The 18,102-nt window shown below is 39.5% G+C and overlaps 1 protein-coding gene across 3 annotated transcripts in view; it reads left to right on the forward strand.

The window, feature by feature from the left end:
- The first annotated feature begins 271 nt into the window (after nt 1-271).
- Nucleotides 272-18,102, forward strand: part of mapk8b (mitogen-activated protein kinase 8b) — an 81,219-nt gene continuing 63,388 nt past the window's right edge. For 2 of the 3 annotated variants that reach the window (XM_052041373.1, XM_052041375.1), the window contains exon 1: nt 284-413. The gene's annotated coding sequence lies outside the window, so the exon portion shown is untranslated. Of the gene's footprint in view, nt 414-18,102 lie in introns of all 3 variants that reach the window. The other variant, XM_052041374.1, reaches the window with a different exon arrangement.

Raw genomic sequence — 18,102 nt, forward strand, 5'->3', positions numbered from 1 at the left:
TCTCATGGTGTGGGTGCCAGGGTTTTATCGGGGGGAGGGTGGATGTTTTTGCAGGGAAGGTGGATTGAGAGACAGAACAGCAGGCAGCCGACCTCACCCCGTCCCACTGCTCCCCCCCCCGACTCACACTCTGGGGACCCTCCTGGCGCTCTCCCTCCGCCCACGCGCGCCCGCGCCCCTGTCCCCGGGGCCGCGCACGGCGGACCCTCGGGGCCGCGCGTGGCGGGAGCGCGCACGCAAGGGGGACTGACGCTGTTTTTTTTGCGCAGTTGGTGTGAGGGACGTCGGTCGGTGGGGGAAGCGGCTGCTCGGTTGTTTGTGTCGCTTCTCGCAGCCTCGGTGCGAACGGGAGCTCGGGCCCCGGGAGGGGGGAGAGAGCGGAGCGGCCGGAGGAGGAGAGCGGAGGACGGGGGGTGAGTGAGTGAGGGCGGGCAGGCCCAGCGGCTTTCACCGGGAGGGAGAACGGGGAGGCGCAGGGCCCTGTTTATAGGGGAGGGGGCCCGATATTACACCCCACCTCCATACACTCCCTCCCCCCCCCATAGACCAACACCCGCGGGGTGGGGGTGACCTATCCTGTCCTGGGGTCCCGTTGACTCCCTCCCGCTGCTCAATGCTGGGGTCCCACTGACTCCTCCCCCCCCTCAATGCGGGGGTCCCACTGAATCCTCCCCCCTCAATCTTGGGGTCCCATTGACTCCCACCCTATCCCCCAAGATCCTGGGGTCCCATTGACTCCCACCCTATCCCCCAAGATCCTGGGGTCCCATTGACTCCCACCCTATCCCCCAAGATCCTGGGGTCCCATTGACTCCCTCCCAGTCTTGGGGTGCCATAGTGTCTCTCCCCGAAAAAAAACCACTGGGTCCCATTGTGTCTTCACCCACCCAAAATCCTGAGGATCATTGTTTCCCCCCCCTCGCCCCAATAATCAGTAGAGTCACAGATGTATAAAGCACGGAAACAGGTCCTTCGGCCCAACTCGTCCATGCCAACCAAGATGTCCACCTGAACTGATCCCATTTGCTGGCATTTGGCCCACATCCGTCTCAACCTTTCCTGTGCATGAACTTGTCCTCGAGTATTTTAAACGTTATAATTGGTTCCACTGTCTTCATCCCTCCCCCAAATCCTGGGGTCCCATTGTACCCCCTCTCGCCAAAATAATACACCTGGGTCCCATTATCTTCTCCCCATCCAAATCCCTGGGCCCGTTTGACTTGCCCCATCCCCCAAACACTCGGTGAGCGCCCTCTCGCATACCCCTACTGCCCGACGCACCTCTGTGTTTATAATGGGATAGTTCCCTTCGCTTTGTTTATTACTGGAGATCATCCCCTTTCCAGATATAAAAAACAGATAATCCTCACCATCCCTCGTCACCCCTCCCCCCTTGACTGACCCCTCCCTCAGCCCCCTGTCCTTCCCGATATTCCTTTGCGCCATTAGCAGTGGTCTGCTGGAATTTCCCCACCCCCAGTGTTATGACTGAAGTGTCCCCTCTCAGCTCCCGGGATCCTGCAATGATTTACAGTGTTCCCCGTATGCCGGTCGTTTACTTTCACTGGAGCCCCTACTATCTATAATAGTGCATGTTAGTTCACTGTGTGCGAGCTGGCTTCAGTCTGGCACCCAAGCGCTTTTAGGACAGTAAATAGCCCCCTGGTCAGAATCCAAGAGGTTTGCTCAGTCAACGGATCTTTGATTGTAGTTTTGCTCGATTAATCCCATGTTTATTTTTAAACATTCGGATAAAATTGGGCTTTGTAAAACTTGGAATTCTTGGCGTTTCTTCTATTGATAGTTCCGATGCTTTGCCTTTTTTTTTGCTGGTGATACTTTGACAGTTCTCCACCTCTGGTTATTGTCCCTCCGCGTTTTCCCGGTTCTGGTCCCGTCATTTTAAGCTACCCTTTTGTTTGCGTTGAAACGATGTCACTTTCAGTCCGATACGAAGATAAAGCGAAACCTCAAATTTCAGCATTGCCTCTTCAATTGGAAAATATTCAGCAGACGTATAACAAAACCTCAAAAACATAGCTATGTCAGTTTACGAGGTGGACACTGTTTCATTGAAAAGTATTATTGCGGAACCTTTTGAATCAACGCTTGTATTCATAATTACAAGCGACTTGCTGCTTTAATATTAATCACATGCATTTGTTTATTTTTATTTGTTACGAATGGCGGATAATGTTTCAAATTCGTTCTTCATGGCGAATGGACTCTATTTTCTTGGAGGTCGTTCCACAGATTATGAGACAAATGTTACACGCTCCAGTTGTCGTATTTACTCCATATCCCTCGCTCTCTTCCCCTTCTCCGCCACCTCCACCCTCCCCACTGTTTCTTTGTTTGCGGTGTTCGGAGTTGTACGAAATAGAGCGATCAATAACACTGGAGAAGTGCGTCTTTATCCGCCGTGTTGATGTGGGGGATGGTTAAAAAGTGTTTACAGGTAGTTTTAGTTGGTGCAAAGTGCAGTAGCTTAGTTTAAATGGTACCATTCTGTTCATTTTAATGTTGCTTTTAAACAAAGCACTGGTTCAGAAACACTGCAGTTTTAAAGTTCAAGACAGAATTTGGAGGGGTGACTTTAATTATAGTACATAATTGCAATTTTTGGGGGCATGCTTAGACTTCTCAAAATGTGCTGTTAAATATTCTGCATTAATAATGGTTATGTTACATTCCTCTTAAAACAACACAAAAGAAACTAACATTTGGTATTTGATTATTTAATTTTATGCAAATTGAAATTGACCACAAACATCTCTCATGTGGACGAGCCCTGTCACGATTTGATTGTATGAAATATGTGTTCCAATAAGGTTTCCTGACTTATAAACACCATCTGTCCCTCTTCAAAACTCTGTTTATCAGGATTGTCAAATCCTTTTAATACGGCAGTTTTTAAGATGGTGTAGAATAGCTCTGATCACTGTTAATATCTGGCTTTATTGCTTGATGTTTGAAGTCATTTTACTATTTGTAAGCAATATTCGTGCATAGAATAGTTTCTGTGGTAAATTTAGTGTGAGACCTTTTGAGGTGCAAGGTAAGATGTATTTTAGAAATGCATTGAATGTGCAGGATGGAGGAGTTTTGTGTTACTTGTATTTGCATCTTGAATATAGTCTTTTAAGATCATAATTGTCTACTTAAAATTCTTTGAAACTTTGATCTTCTGAATATTTTCAATGTTGTGGTCTAATCCATAATTTACAGATATTAGAGCAGGTATTGTGACTTTGTAACTGACGTGCTTATGAACTGGTCTACCTTAAATTTTTCAGCAGAGGTGGATTGGTTCAGGTTAATTTAACCCAGTTTGTCTCTGGACATGTGGATGTCATTTTTTCATTTGCATAGAATGCTTGCATTGGTTTCATATAAGGATAGCTGTGCAGCAAAAAAAACTCCAAAGAAAAAGGATTGTATTTCTAAATAGTGTAGCTTGTAATTTTTTTTATAAGATTGATCCCACAGAGCAACTTAAATGACAAGGAAAATGGCCATATGTCAGCTTTTATTTCAATTTAAAGGCTGTTGGTGATACTCATAAACAAAAATTGCCTCAAATATGATGCTGAAAATATATTCTTACAGTAAGCAGGATTACTTCAGACATCATGCTTCATTTTTCTTTAGACATTTTGCATGTAATTATACAAGCAATTTTATGGAGTTTGAGCATTGTGCATGTGATTTTAAGTGTGCAATGTACATTTAAAACTAAACCCTTCGATCAATGGTTTGCCAAATATTTGACTACTTTTCACGAGGAGTTAATCCACGATTTTGTGCACAATTTGACTGTGTAGCAATGGAGCTCATTTTTTACCTCCATTTGTTTAGAATCATTTTTTGGGGGGTGGGGAGTAAGACTTTGTGTGATTGCCATCAGTGTTTGCTTAGCAGACAAACTGACCATGGCGCAGTGGGCATGGAATTAAGTGTCAGGTGAAACTTGCCTAGTCTTGCCAGGTTTCTTTTGCAACAATAACTAAATATGATGAGTCACTGGCTTGAGGACTCGACTTGCTCTTGGATTTTAAAAAGATCTTTAATGTTTGTAGATTTGTGAATAAATTAGCAAGGTGAAGGATAAGTGTCGCTTGGGTATGAATGGAAATAACATTAAGTGGAGCAGTAACGTGATTCTTTCCCCACAATTATGCCATTTGAGTTCCTTCCTGCCACAAACCTCTGGAAGGGTAATGCATGCACCTAAAGATTCTGAGAGATTCATCTCCAAATCAAAATTAATCCAAGAGCTACTCTGGCTATTAATCCCCTGAAGAATATGCCTTTTTGGAAGAGGTGATGTCCGTTCTAACCAGAAATGCTTTCAGTTTTCGCCTAAGGTAATTTGTTGACCCACATTCACTGCACAACAAAGCAACCATTCCAAGGGTTCTGTTGTCTCGGGCAAGAGCCACCTCCTGACATTACCTCAGTATGGTCTCGTAGAACAATTGTTAGCCTGCTCCTCCCTAAACAATTAATTTGGCCAAACTGTCAACTGGGACACATGCTCTTGGATTCATCTTGAATCTCAGTCAGATAACCATTAAATGCTCCCGTACAGTTCAGAGCCTCAGTTCTGTAGCCTGCCTTGATAAAGATGCTTTGCACCAGAATATGGCGTATTCTCTATTATTTTCAAATCTATCACTCACTTTGCAAGCTGGAAATAAAGTAAGACAATCTTCTACAAGGACAATATAATATGAATCACCCGAAACTTGTTTTTCCTTTAATTGTACCCTACTTACCACATGATTGCTCAAGTAGTTTAGAGATGTATGCACAAGGATGTCCGGATCTCTTGCTTTTTTCCTATCCTCACTTGTTCTATCCTTACTCTGAAATGTTTAATTGTTGAATATTCACCCTGAGCTACATTCTTCCAAGTGAAACATCATTTGTCCAGTCATGAGTCCATTTGTCCAGTATATTAAACACTGTCCCAAAAGCAGAGAAGCATTGTCTATTGTCTTTGCACTCAAAAGTATCATCTGTAAATTTGAGTCCCAACAATTGCATCTAGATCATTTAATGAAACTAATTATAATCCCAACAAGAATTCCTGAGTGACATCCTTAATGATTGGTCTCTAAACAAATCAAAACTACTTTTTGATATTGCTTTGCAAGCCTATTCTCAATCCATCACAAAATCTCACTGTTTATAGGGATTCTTTAATCTTTTGTTAAAACTCTGTGTGATACATTATCAAAAACTTCTTTGAAGTCTGAGTAGAAAAGTCTGCATACATTCCTCAGCCATCAACTTTGTAATATACAATATAATTTGTATGTTTTATGAAGCTGGATTATTTGTAAGAGACTTAAAGGCAATATAAAATTTTGTCCTTGACTTTCACTATTTGACTAAACATCAAATATCAAGGTGATGTAGAATTTAGCAGTAGGTTAAAGTATGAAGAATGTAAACAAGTATATAAAGAAAGTCAAACCAGTGTAGGATGTACTATGAATGGTAGGGCACTAGGGAGTGTAATGGAACAGAGGGACCTAAGAGTACAAGTGCATAGTTTGTTGAAAGCAGCGTCACAGGTAGACAGGCTGGTGAAAAAGGCATTTAACACACTAGCCTTCATCAGTCAGCCTGTTATAGGAAAGATGTGGTTAAAAAGGAAAGAGTGCAGAAAAGATTTACGAGGATGTTGCCAGGACTAGAGGGCCTGAGTTATAGGGAGAGGTTGGCCAGGCAAGGTCTTTATTCCTTGGAATGTTGGAGAATGAGGGACGACCTTATAGAAATGTTTAAAATTATGAGAGGCACAGATAAAGTGGATGGTAACAATCTTTTCCAAATCTAGGGGGCATAGATTTAGGGTGAGAGGGGAAAGATTTAAGAGGGACCTGAGGGGCAACTTTTTTTATGCAGAAGGTGATGAGTATGTGGAACAAGCTGCCAGAGGAAGTGGTTGAGGTGGGTACAATAGTATCATTTAAGAAGGATAGGTACATAGAGGGCGGGGCTTAGAGGGATGTTGGTCGCGTGCGGGAAATTGGGACTAGCTGGGTGGGCACTGTGGTTGGCATGGACCCATTGGGCCGAAGGGCCTGTATCTGAGCTGTATTACTCTATGACTAAATGGAAAAGATGGACCCTGAAAAGAATCTAACTTGAAATGCTGCTTCATAGCAGGAAATATTAACAAGCTGCTTTTGGAATATTATGTACAATATTGGTCCTATTGTCAACAGACAATTGTATATTGGAAAGAAGATGAGAATAAAAATTATTGGAACTGAAGCTGTAAGTTAAAAGGCACAGTCTACAGTGGGGCAATGTATATATGGTGGAAGGAGAAAAACGTCTTGAAGATTTGTGATGCTGCTGTGTTTACAATATAAAAGGCAAATACTTGTGCTGTCTAAAATATCGTAAGGCACAGTCAGCACCGAGTTGCTTTAGTATTGCTGTGTTTCACCCGTCATTTACCATTCATCTTGCTATTGTTAGTATGTGTTTAAAATTATAGTTCAGAATAATGGCATGGTATGTAAAATTAAACTCGTAGTAGATTCTGTCACTGACCAACTTTTGCCTAGTGTTAGCAATACTTTTGCTTGTTTGGATAAGCAAACAGTTTTGGCTGATCTTGAGATGATGTCCTCAATACTTATTCTTTGGGTCATGTTTGTTTTCAGTTTAAACATAGAACACCTCTAAAGTGGTACATTCACTTTACTCTGGTGTGGTTCGATTATTACCTACCTATGCTTTGTCAAATGAACCGATTTTTTTTTTCCCCCCCCCTTGAATCCTTCTGTTAAATTTTGACTTTTGTTTCCAGCAGCACTCCAAGATTTTAAGTCAGTCACCAGGCAATTCTGATTTCCTTTGACTCCATCTGTGGATTTCTTCTTTCAGCACAATGCTCTGCATGGCAGCTTGTAACCTTTGTGACACTGGAAATTAAATTTATCACATTGTGGTTGTGAATTCGTGTCCTTTTGTGCCAACAGTAACTTTAACATATTGAATGGTCCTGGTCTTTTATTGAAATCTTGGGAACAAGAATTTGGTCAGGAGCTAAGCCTTTTGTGTGGTAAAGAGATTTTGATAACAGTGTTTGTCATGATGCAATTAATTTCTGTTGAGTTAAGTCATTTGGAGAGATTCTTCACCATCAGTGCAATTGTCCAAAATATCTGGTGTCCAGCTGTCATGAAATACTAAAAAAGAAAAGAAGTTGCTTGAGGATATCTCAATTTTCATTTGCTCTTGTTTTGCTCTATCAGTCTATTTCTACTCCAACGGTAGATGTTTATTCTTGGAACATTGACACTTTGCCTTCACGATCTGTTCTATGAGCTTTTAATTTGACACCATGGGGGTTAACATAGTTGTTCAGTGTAGCATGGTAAATTGCTATAATGCACTTTGAAAAATATTTGCTATTTTCATTACGATGAGGGTTAAATATAGATTTTTTTATAGTAATACATTCAGAACTATCCAGAACTATATATTGTCATGTCGTTTTTAAGATTCTCGTCAATCTTTTGAGTACATTTTTGCATACTGTAAGTGTTGCTCTTTTGAATTTGAGCAATGATTGAAATATATAGTTTACATAGATTTGTGTGATACCAAGTTATACACTGAACTTGGTGAGTTACCAAGTTTTTTCACCAAAAAGGACAGGGGCTGCAGATGCATGGCAATACCATCACCCGAGTTCCTCTCCCAGCTGTGGATCATCCTGACCTGCAAATATATCATGGGTCCTTCTTCATCGCCTTGTCTAAATCCTGGAACTCCCTGCTCTATAGCACCAGCAGAAGGACCTTCACCAGAAGAACAGTAGTGGTTCAAGAAGGCACCTCCCCACCACTTTCTAAAGGGCAATTAAGGATGTGCAATAAATGCTAGCTTTGCCGATGACTGCCAGTTACAAATACGTAAGGCTTATTTGCCCAGTTAAACCAAGTCTTCCCAGTCATCTGCCCACTAAACCATTCCTATCTCGAGCGGGTCCCCAGTGTAATTTCCTCAAGGAAGGCAAACCTAATGATTGTTGGGGGTTTGCCCACAGAAATGTTTTACACCAGATATCACAAGCTTTCAAAACAAACAAAAACTGAATTTTAATGAAACATTTAAATTTTTTAAAATTAAAACTTGTAATAAAAGATTGTGTTTAAATTATCGGAAAATATAAACTGCTTTATGCTTGTCTTCCTTCATATAAACTATACACTCAACTGAATGGGCTGATAGTTCCTATGCCAGGCCTATCCTGGTGAAGGTTCCTTGGTCAGATTCCTCAAACGTATATACAGTGAATGTGTAGAAATTTACAGTGCACAAAGGAGTCGTGTACTGGAGCTGTGCACTATTTTTAATCAGAAGATTGCGTCCATTGTAATTGGTTACATAGATGGTGAGGGAGGTATCATTGAGGAGAGCAATTTCTGAGAAATGCAGTTATTGTAGGCTGGGTAAGTGTCATCACAGACCTTTGAACTCTGCCGTGTTTCTTGCCACCTTCAATGTTACCAAGAATATTTAGTGGAGACAACAGGAACAGGATGCTCACTTCTAGCCTGAACAGAACTGGTGAACCTGTGAGAAATGTCAAGGCAAAAATCTCAGGTTTTTAGAGGAATCTAGCTTTTCTAAGTTATTATTCAGCAAACTAATTTGCTGCAGAACTGCACAGCTTGGCAACTTGAAGAGCCGCAGAATTTCAAATTGCTGACATAAATGGAGAAAAGTTATCCATGTTGGAATCTCCCAGGGGTTAAAGCAATACCTTTTTATGTTGAGAATCAAACCAGGCATCCTCTATATTGATTTGGATTTCTGTGTCTTCAACAATAAATCGTAACCACTCTCAAAATGAGTGGTGCTTTTAATGTTTGCTGCTTCTGTCCAGTCATTAAGCTGACTGAAGCCCAATGATATACTTTTCAGGTGTTCATGATAGTCTGTGGCCAGGAGGACACTATGTAGAATCAAATGGCCTTCATAACCATGTATGTTATTAATCATAGCTTATTAGTAATTAACAATAGAAAGCCCTTGACCTTTAAATCGGCTCTCTGTATGGATCCTCGCATAATCTTAAAAATGGTGGAAGTTCAGACCACTTGTGGTAATTTGAGTAAGTGTAAAGCAGTAAGAATCCTCTCTCCCGTCACCTTTTATTAAATGCTCCCATTTACTTAATGATCCAACTTGCGTAAGAGGGGCTACAGTAAATGTCATGTTTTAAAATAGCTTGAGTTTCACAGCTACTTGTTTATCCAAATGATTATTGCAAAAGAACATCACCACCTTTGCACTTTATTTTTATGCCTTTTTCACAAGTAACTTCAGTGATGCAAAATATGTCTTCCTTTATCTGAGGGACAAATTTGTTTCGGAATATTTGCTTTTTGTTTGCACCAAATTTGATCATTCTTAATCTTTGTTGGGGGCGGTGGTGATATTTATACTTTGTACAACCAATGTGAAGTGAAGATGACTTGCTAAGAATAAATCCTGAACACCTCAGGATTATCTGTGAAATTTTAAAATTAATCATAACAACCTTTCCATTTAAAACTCAATTTTAATTATTATGGAATTAGATAAGTATTGGGGATTCTTGCTCTTGAGAAACTGATGACTTCTTCCTCCGTATTACTGAGAACTAGTCATACAATGCCCACAGGTGTTACTTTGGAGCATGCTATCTCTAATTTACAAAGTCAGGGTCACCAGGACTTCTTTCCTTAATTATTTCTAATTTTGTCTCCAAGTTGGTTAAACTAGGCTATTGGCACTCAGAAGCAACCTTCTGATACTTCCACAAGGCTTTGTGTGTGAACTTGGTGGCAAAAGAATAGTGAACGAATAGTTGCTTCATCTGTGTTTGCCACTATCTAAGTATACATATTTTACTAGGAGAGTCCAAGTTTGGTTGATTGTATTGCTGAGTTAGAGACAAGAAAGAGACAATGTTGATCAATTCAGGGCAGCCCTGAAATGGAATGTGGGATCAGCTATGGTTGAGTTCACAAGATATTCTATCACACCAAGAAAGGTGACTTTCAATCCTGTGTTATCCAAATGCTAACAAGGTGGGGAAGAAAGTGTTTAACAGAAGGGAATAATTGTGGGTAGGACTAGAAGCTGGATTGAAGGCGTTGATTTGTACTTAATTTTATTACAAATTTCTGCTCAGAACTCTGTTCTGAATTGTCTTGCCTGCAGCTGATAATGTACACAATTATCAAACAATGTGTAGTGAATTTTGTTAATTATGCAGAATAGTTTTGCAGTCAGCGACCATGGAAGAACTACATGCGCTCTGCAGTACGTCTAGATTTCCCAGTTACTTCCTTCAGTTTCATCTTTTGCTTAAGATATCAGAATTTTTAAAGTAAACCATAAACTTCCTTCTGGGTAGATATTTCAGTTTATGAAATGCAAAAACTTCAGATGGTGGATATCTGAAATGTAAACAGAAAATGCTGGAAACACCAGCAAGGCAGCATCTGTAGAAAGAGAGAGAATTAATGTTTCAGGTTGAAGATCTTTCATAAGATCTGAGAAAGAGAGAAAACAGGTTTTTAAATTGCAGAGATTGGGGGAGAGATGGATAGAACAAAGAGAATACCTCTGGAAAAAGTTTGGCTAGGGCTGTTGATGCGATAAGCTGTAAATGAGTCATCTGGTTGATGTATTAATGTGAGCAGTTATAAAGAGAACCTAAACAAAGGAACGTAGAAGCTATGCATGAAGGCAGTTAGAGTGAAAACAAAAGATTTTTCTTTCCCACCCCCCTGTAGCTCTCTCAACTCTGCTTCCTCCTGGTCCCAGTTTTTGTCCCAATAACGAGGTTTTCCAGACAGGTGCCTCTTGAGATGTCTTCCTTCTTCCTGAACTTTGGCTTCCCCTCTACCATAGTTGACAGTCCTTGACTACATCTCAAATATTTCCAGCAACTCTGTGAAGGTGGAGCAAGGGTGAGAGCAGAGCAAGGATATTTTCCAGGTCTTCACCTTCCACCCCACCACCCTTCATGTTCAATAGATAATCCTGTACCGTTTCCACCATCTTCAATGTGATTCCATCACCAGACACCTTTTCCCTTTGCTTTTTAATAATTCAAATGGACCACGTCTTTGTTTTTTCCCTGGTTGACTCTTCTGTCTCCAGCAATTCTTAGAGCACGTGCAACATCTGTTCTTAACTTCTTCCCTTCCCACCATCCAGGGATGAAAACGGTCCTTCCAGGTGAAACAGCGATTCACTTGCACCTCTTCCAATCTATATTGCAGAAACCCAAATACATTGGGTGACCCTTTGTGGAGTACCTGCATTCAATTTCCAAGAGCAGTGTTGAGCTTCAGTTGCCTGCCAATTTAATCCTCCATCCCACTCTGACCTGCCTGTTTGTGACCTTCTGTGCTATTATAACAGGTCCAAAATAAGTTTGAGGAACAATACTTCTGGCTGGGAACATTTCACTCTTCTGGGCTTGTTGATGAATTGTACATTTTGGTAGCTCACTTTGTATGAGAAGTGGCCTCTCCATGAACACTTCCTGACCCTGGGCATATCCCACTTCTATGCCAGTAAGATTTGAAAGCTGAATACATGACTCAAAAGTTAGTGGGGCAAGATGGGTTCATGGGGCATTGTCACCAGTATTAGGGGAGAAGGTTCCTTTGAGACAAGCTTTGATTGTATTGAGCTAGGGCCAGTGTCCTAGTGAATTGAGTAACTAGGTCTGTAGAAAAGGTTTGTAACTAAACAGTCTTAGGACTGGGTGAGGATGGGGTCAGGTATGGGGAAATTTTTGCAAGCTAAAGGGGAAGGATAGTGATAATGCAAATTAGAAAAATGGGTAATGTAACTGAATTATGTCATGAAGGGGCAGAATGTGTAAACTCAAGTATACATCAAATAGAGTCATAGTAGGTAAAACTGGTGGTTAAGGCAAAATTGAAGACTTTGTGACTGAATGCATGCAATGTTCATAACAAAATGGATGAATTAATGTATTAATAGAAATTGGTATGTCCTAATCCAGTTCAAAGATATTCTTACAAAGTGATTCATAAATGTGCATGCAAAAAGAGCAAAATAATCATCATGAGAGACTTTAATCTACATATAGAATGAGAAAAACAAATTAGCAATATAATTCATGCAGTGTGTATAAAATGATCTTCAGATCTGTATGTTAAGGAAACAACCAGGCTATTTTAGATTCGGTATGAGAAATGGTTAATCTTATATTTAAGGGAGCTTTTAAGGAAGAGTAATCATACTACAGTGGAATTTTGTATGAAGATTGAAGTGATTTTTAGCTCAATCTCAAGTAACGGTCTTAAACTCAGCAAATATCAAAGGTATGGGGCATGACTTAGTTATAATAGATGGGAAAGTATTTTAAATACAAGATAGTAACATTTAAATAATTAATACATAATTTACAACAAATATTCTTTAAGGTGTTTTTAAAAAAAGCAGGAAAAGTAGTCCACTGGTGGCGAATGAGAAGTTAAAGATGGTCATTTCTTTTGGTCTAATTGTAATGTTTAAAAGAACAGCAAGTCTGAGGATTGGGACAATTCAGCAAAATATCAGAATATTCTAATGAGCAATTCAATTGTGTGTGAAAACTTCTAACAATGTAAAAAAGGAAAAGACTAGTATGTTAATGTGGATTCCTTGGAGGAGAAACTATATTTGGGAATAAGAAAATGACAGAAATTATAGAATCTTAGAGCCATACAACACAAACAGTCCCTTCAGCCCACCGTGCCTGTGCTTCCTGTTGTACTTGCCTATACTAATTCTACTTATGCGCGTTAGGTCTGTCGCCCTGTCTGCCTTGGCAATTCAAGTATTTGTCCAGAGATGGTTTAAATGTTGTGAAAGTTTCTGTCTCCACCACCTTTTCAGGAAGCACATTCCAGACTCCAACCATCCTCTGTGGTGGGGGGGGGGGGGGGGGAGAGAGACAAAAATCCCAATTAAAGAAATGCACACTTTCTAGCTGTCTTCACAGAAGTCTCCTGAAAATAGTGAAGAACAGGTCTTGAGAGAATGAGCAGCTGAACAAAAATTAGCATGAAATAAAATATGCAATATTGGGTAAATTAATGAGACTGAAGGCCAATTAAAACCCCTGGACCTGTTGACCTGCATCCCAAAATCTCTTTCAAGAGATGAAGATAATGGATGCACTGGTTGTCATTTTCCAAAATTTCATTGATTCTCGAACAGTGCACATAGATTGGAATTGATTTATTATTGTCATTTGTACCGAGATAGTGGAAGAACGCCTTGCATACTGTTCGTACAGGTCAGTTCATTTACAGTGCATTGAGGTAGTACAAGGTAGTAAAACAATACAGAATGCAAAATAAAGTCACAGCTACAGAGAAAGTGCAGTGCAAGTAGACAATAAGGTGCAAGGTCATAATGAAGTAGATTGTGAGGTCAAGAGTCCATCTTATTGTACTAGGGAACTGTTCAATAGTCTTATAACAGCAGGATAGAAGCTGTCCTTGAGCCTGCTGGTACGTGCTTTCAGGATAGCAAATGTAAACCCCACTATTTTGAGAGAGAGAAAGCAGGAGTCTATACACCAGTTAGCCTAATGTCAGTAGTAGGGAAAATTATAAAATCTATTTATAAGGAAGTGGAAACAGTGCACTTGGAAGGTAATGTTGGCAGTTATGAAGGGGAAATTATGTTTGACAAATCTGTTATTCAGGCTGTATCCACAGAATAGAAAAGGGGAAACTAATGGAGGTGGTGCTTTTGGACTTGCAGATGGCCACACAGGTTCCTAAACAAAATTAGAGCACAGGTGATTGTAGGTAAGGTACTGATATGGATTGGTTAATACACGGAAAAGGGAGTTGGAATAAGTGGGTCATTTGAGTTGGGAAGCCTTGACTAGTGGGGGTGCTGCAGGGATAGATGCTGAGGCCCCAGCTGTTCTGTATCAGTGATTTGAATATTAAGATATCCAAGTTTGCTGAGGCTACCAAGCTGGGTGACAGTGTAAGCTTTGAAGAGGATGCAGAGAGGTTTCAAGGGGATATAGAAGGCTAAGTGAATGGCAGCGCAAATGGAAAGTATAGAGAAATGTGGGCTCATTTGCTTTTATGGTAAAAATAAAGGCAAGGATTTTTTTTAATGGTGAGAGATTGAAAGGTGTTCGTATTCAGAGGGAGCTGGGTGTCCAAGTACATGAATCACCAAATTAAAATGCAGGTGCAGCTAGTGATTAGGAAGGCAAATGATACATTGTCCTTTACTGGAAGAGGAATTTACAAGAGTAAAGAAGTTTTAATACAATTATGCAGGGCCCTGGTGAGATTGTAGCTGGAGTACTGTGTACAGGTCTGGTTTCCCTACCCAAGGAGGAATATGCAGCAAGAGTATGTGTGTAACAAAGATTCACCAGGTTACCTTCTGGGATGTGCTAGTTACCTTTGTTCTCTATAGTTTAGAAGAACAAGATAATCTCATTGAAATGTACTAAATTGTTAAGGATGTGACAGGGTAGAAGCAGGATTGATATTTCCCATGGTTGGGGTGTCTGGAACCAAGGGTCACAATCTCAAAATAAGGGGTCAGCCATTTAGGACAGGTAAGAATTTTTTCACCCCAGGGATAATGAACATTGGAATTCTACAAACAAAAGGGCTGTAGGGACTCATTGAGTACGTTTAAACATTTGTAGATTGTTTGTGATTTTTGGGATTATTCAAGAAAGTAGTGTTGAGGTGAAAGACCAGCCATGGTCTTATTTAATGGCAGAGTAGGTGCAAGGGGCCAATTGTCTACTTGTGCTATTTATATTATTCAATTAGTGTTATTATTGATAACTGAGCTCTAAATACTTTAATGTATTCTCAGCTGGGTTTATTTAAGGCTATACATTAGCATTTAAGAGAGCAAAGATGTATGATTTTTCCAGCCTGGTATTTTATTGTGTTAACAGCCACAGGACTAGCACTTTTTAATTATATGGGTAGGCTAAGGCTTAATTATCAAAATTACCATACATAAGCTTAATTAAATTGGCCTAATTTACAAATGTTATTTCTCTAATCAAAATGATTCATGCACTTAAATTGTTTTGCTGTTTGTGATAATAGACTTGTAGAAACAGTGTCTTGCCACTGGCAGTGCAGATTTCTCCCTGCAATATTTTGCAGTGATGTGCAAGCACATAGACTCTATTTCGTCGGTTTTGACCCAGTTGTTTGTAATGCAGGAATCTGGTAAATTTGAAGTAGTTTCTAGAAATAATCATTCTGAGTTTAAATGAAAACAATCAGATGAGTTTTATCTTTACTAAATGCATGTCTGTGGCTATTACATTCAGATCAGTCAAAGTGACCTGAAACTAACAAAAGACTTTCCACAGCTCAACAACAACAAAAGGATGGTCAGCTCTCACCAGCACGTGCACCTGAGCTCAACCTGCTGGCATCTCTCACTTTGATATATGACTATTTGTTCTTATTGACCATGTGCCAAGCTTTGTGCCTCATAGCTGATTGTTCAAAGCTGTTTTTCATTTCTGAAGCTCGACGGACTTGATTTCTGCTCCACCCATATCGTGGCTGAACTCTTAGGGGTTAGATTCTTCAATTCTTTCTTTCACTATTGCTTTATCCAACCTTGTTTAGACTATCTTTTCTAGCCATGTGCTTGAATTCATTCTGTATTCATCTAATTACAGGTTATTGCATGCATACTGTGTATACAGCTTCAGTGCTGAAAACAATATTATTCTCTGGAATGTTTTTAAATTGTTCAAACACCTTCCTACCTCTAGTGTTCCTGCACCAGATGCTCTGTCTTTGCCTCTATCCACTGTAGAGAGTTCTGAGACACTGTTACGTGAGACTGAAAGTAAGTTGTCTTAGTTGAACAGGCTGTATGGGTGATTTGAAGCTTTCTCACCTAAGGAACTCATGAGTCTAGAGAGAATGTTCCCACTTTCCAGTAAGTAGAATTTTACAAGTAAAATTGGTTCAAAAGTTGCTTAAGATTCTTTGAAACATTGCACAGTTCTTACCCAATGTATTTATTCGCCATGCATGTTCGAATTGTAAAGAGATAGTAATTTATTATAATAGAACTAGGAAGTTTCTAGGCTTTATTTCAAATCTTAATGTACTTGCATACCAGAGTGGCAGGGTTGTGGGGAATGCTTTTAATTAGTTATGTTAGTTAGGACTGTTAACCATGCTGTTTTACAAACAAGTTCAAGTTTATTGTTGTCATGGGCATACATACACATGGTATAAATGTCATGAAAGTTAGCTTTTTGCAGCAGCAGCACCGTACAGTCAAGAAGAGGACAAACAAGTTACATAAACTTAATTTAACATAAATTATACATAAATTGCACATAACATGTATTCATTATAAAGGATGTGTAAGTTTATTGTCATATCTTGCATTCCTTGCCCAGAGTTTGGAATATTTCTGTCAGAGGTGATAAACATGCAGAGATGTCCAAAATTAAATGCTTCATCAGCTATTGTCTAATTGCTCAGCACCTGGTGTCTGATATTGTTTAAAAATTCTTGCGCTTTGCCCAGAAAACTTAGTATTCTGTTTCATAAATGCGTGTGGGATTGTGTATAATTTCATTTTATGTCTTGGAGAATATACAGCAATTTTTTTTAACTTTTTGAAATACCACATTTCTGTTATGTAAGAAATTCATTAAAATTGAAGCTTTGCCTATCTCATATACAACCAATTTTTTTGTTGTCATTTACTAACCAGTTGAATAATGCTTAAATCTTTTTTTAAATAGTGGATAAATTGTTGCCTTGTCCCCATCTCTGACTCCTCAGCACATTTTTAAAATTGTGATCTAATGCTGATTAAGTGACCTGACATAATTACCCCACGGCTTTGCTTTGTTTTCTGGGGTGGGCATGTAGGGCAGTTCATTTTTTTTCAGAACCAGCATTGTGTAACTGCCTATGCAAATAAATTATGATTTTACCAGTTCCAAGTATTCTTTCCAGCAATAGTGTTTGTTGAAAAAGTATTTTTGCAAGCAAAATCAATTTTAAAAAGCTACTTTTTCTTTGTATAATAAATGCATTGTGGTTCTGAGGATGAATAGTTATCACTGGACAGTGCTGGAAGATTTGCAAAACCAAGGCTTTAGAAGTTGAAGGGCAACATGAATAGATTTGTTTCTCCAAATTCTAGCATTGAATATTGGTTTTGTTTTAAGCGGCTTCCAGTAGTGGAAATCTGCAATTACTCATTTTAAAATGTGCCCAACTATAAAGACTCCTTTTAGCTGATTTATGTGGCGTGACAGTGCTGGTGTGAGTAGGATTTGGTGTTCACGCAGGTTTAGTATGACGAGCCTGATCTCTGAAATTTACAGCCCTTTTCCATGTGTATTGATCTGAGGGACTTCTTTTTATTGAAGTAATCCATAAGTCGTATGTTACTTGGACATTTAACCCCATAGTAAGACAGCACTCTTAGACAGTTAACAGTGCAATGCAGTGCAGTTTGAGTTAATTGGAGGTCAAATATGTATTGTATCAACCTGTAAAATGTTCTTAGAAATAGTGGAATAGAATGGGTGGGTTATGTTTCAGACTAGCTTTTTAATATGTATTGAATTTCCTATTAAATGGAATACCTTCAAGATTTAATTGGCCAGATCTGAAGTACACAATGGCAATCTCAACACTGCCAAGTTTATGATTACAATGTTCCGATTCACAATAGCGTAGCAAATGTCATTCCCTGTTTGAGGAAATGTTGATCTAGTGTTTTCTTCTGTTGGACATTTAATGGCCTGTTATTGGCAATGTCAAATATCCAAGCCAGTAAAGTACTTAATAAATTCTGTCATGCGATTGTTGCCCACGGGGACAAAGCTTGTGTGGACCACTCTGTTCTACATGGAAAATGTCTTGTAACATGAGCAGTTGTCCTTGCCTTTTATCTGTTTTCTTACTGCTGAGAATCGATTCCTCACAGATTTACTGGTTTATTCTTTAAAAGGTCTATAAGTTACAAATGACCTACATTGTCTTTGGGGCTCAA

This window comes from Pristis pectinata, chromosome 30 (genome assembly GCF_009764475.1).
Source record: "Pristis pectinata isolate sPriPec2 chromosome 30, sPriPec2.1.pri, whole genome shotgun sequence".
NCBI classification, from domain to species: domain Eukaryota; kingdom Metazoa; phylum Chordata; class Chondrichthyes; order Rhinopristiformes; family Pristidae; genus Pristis; species Pristis pectinata.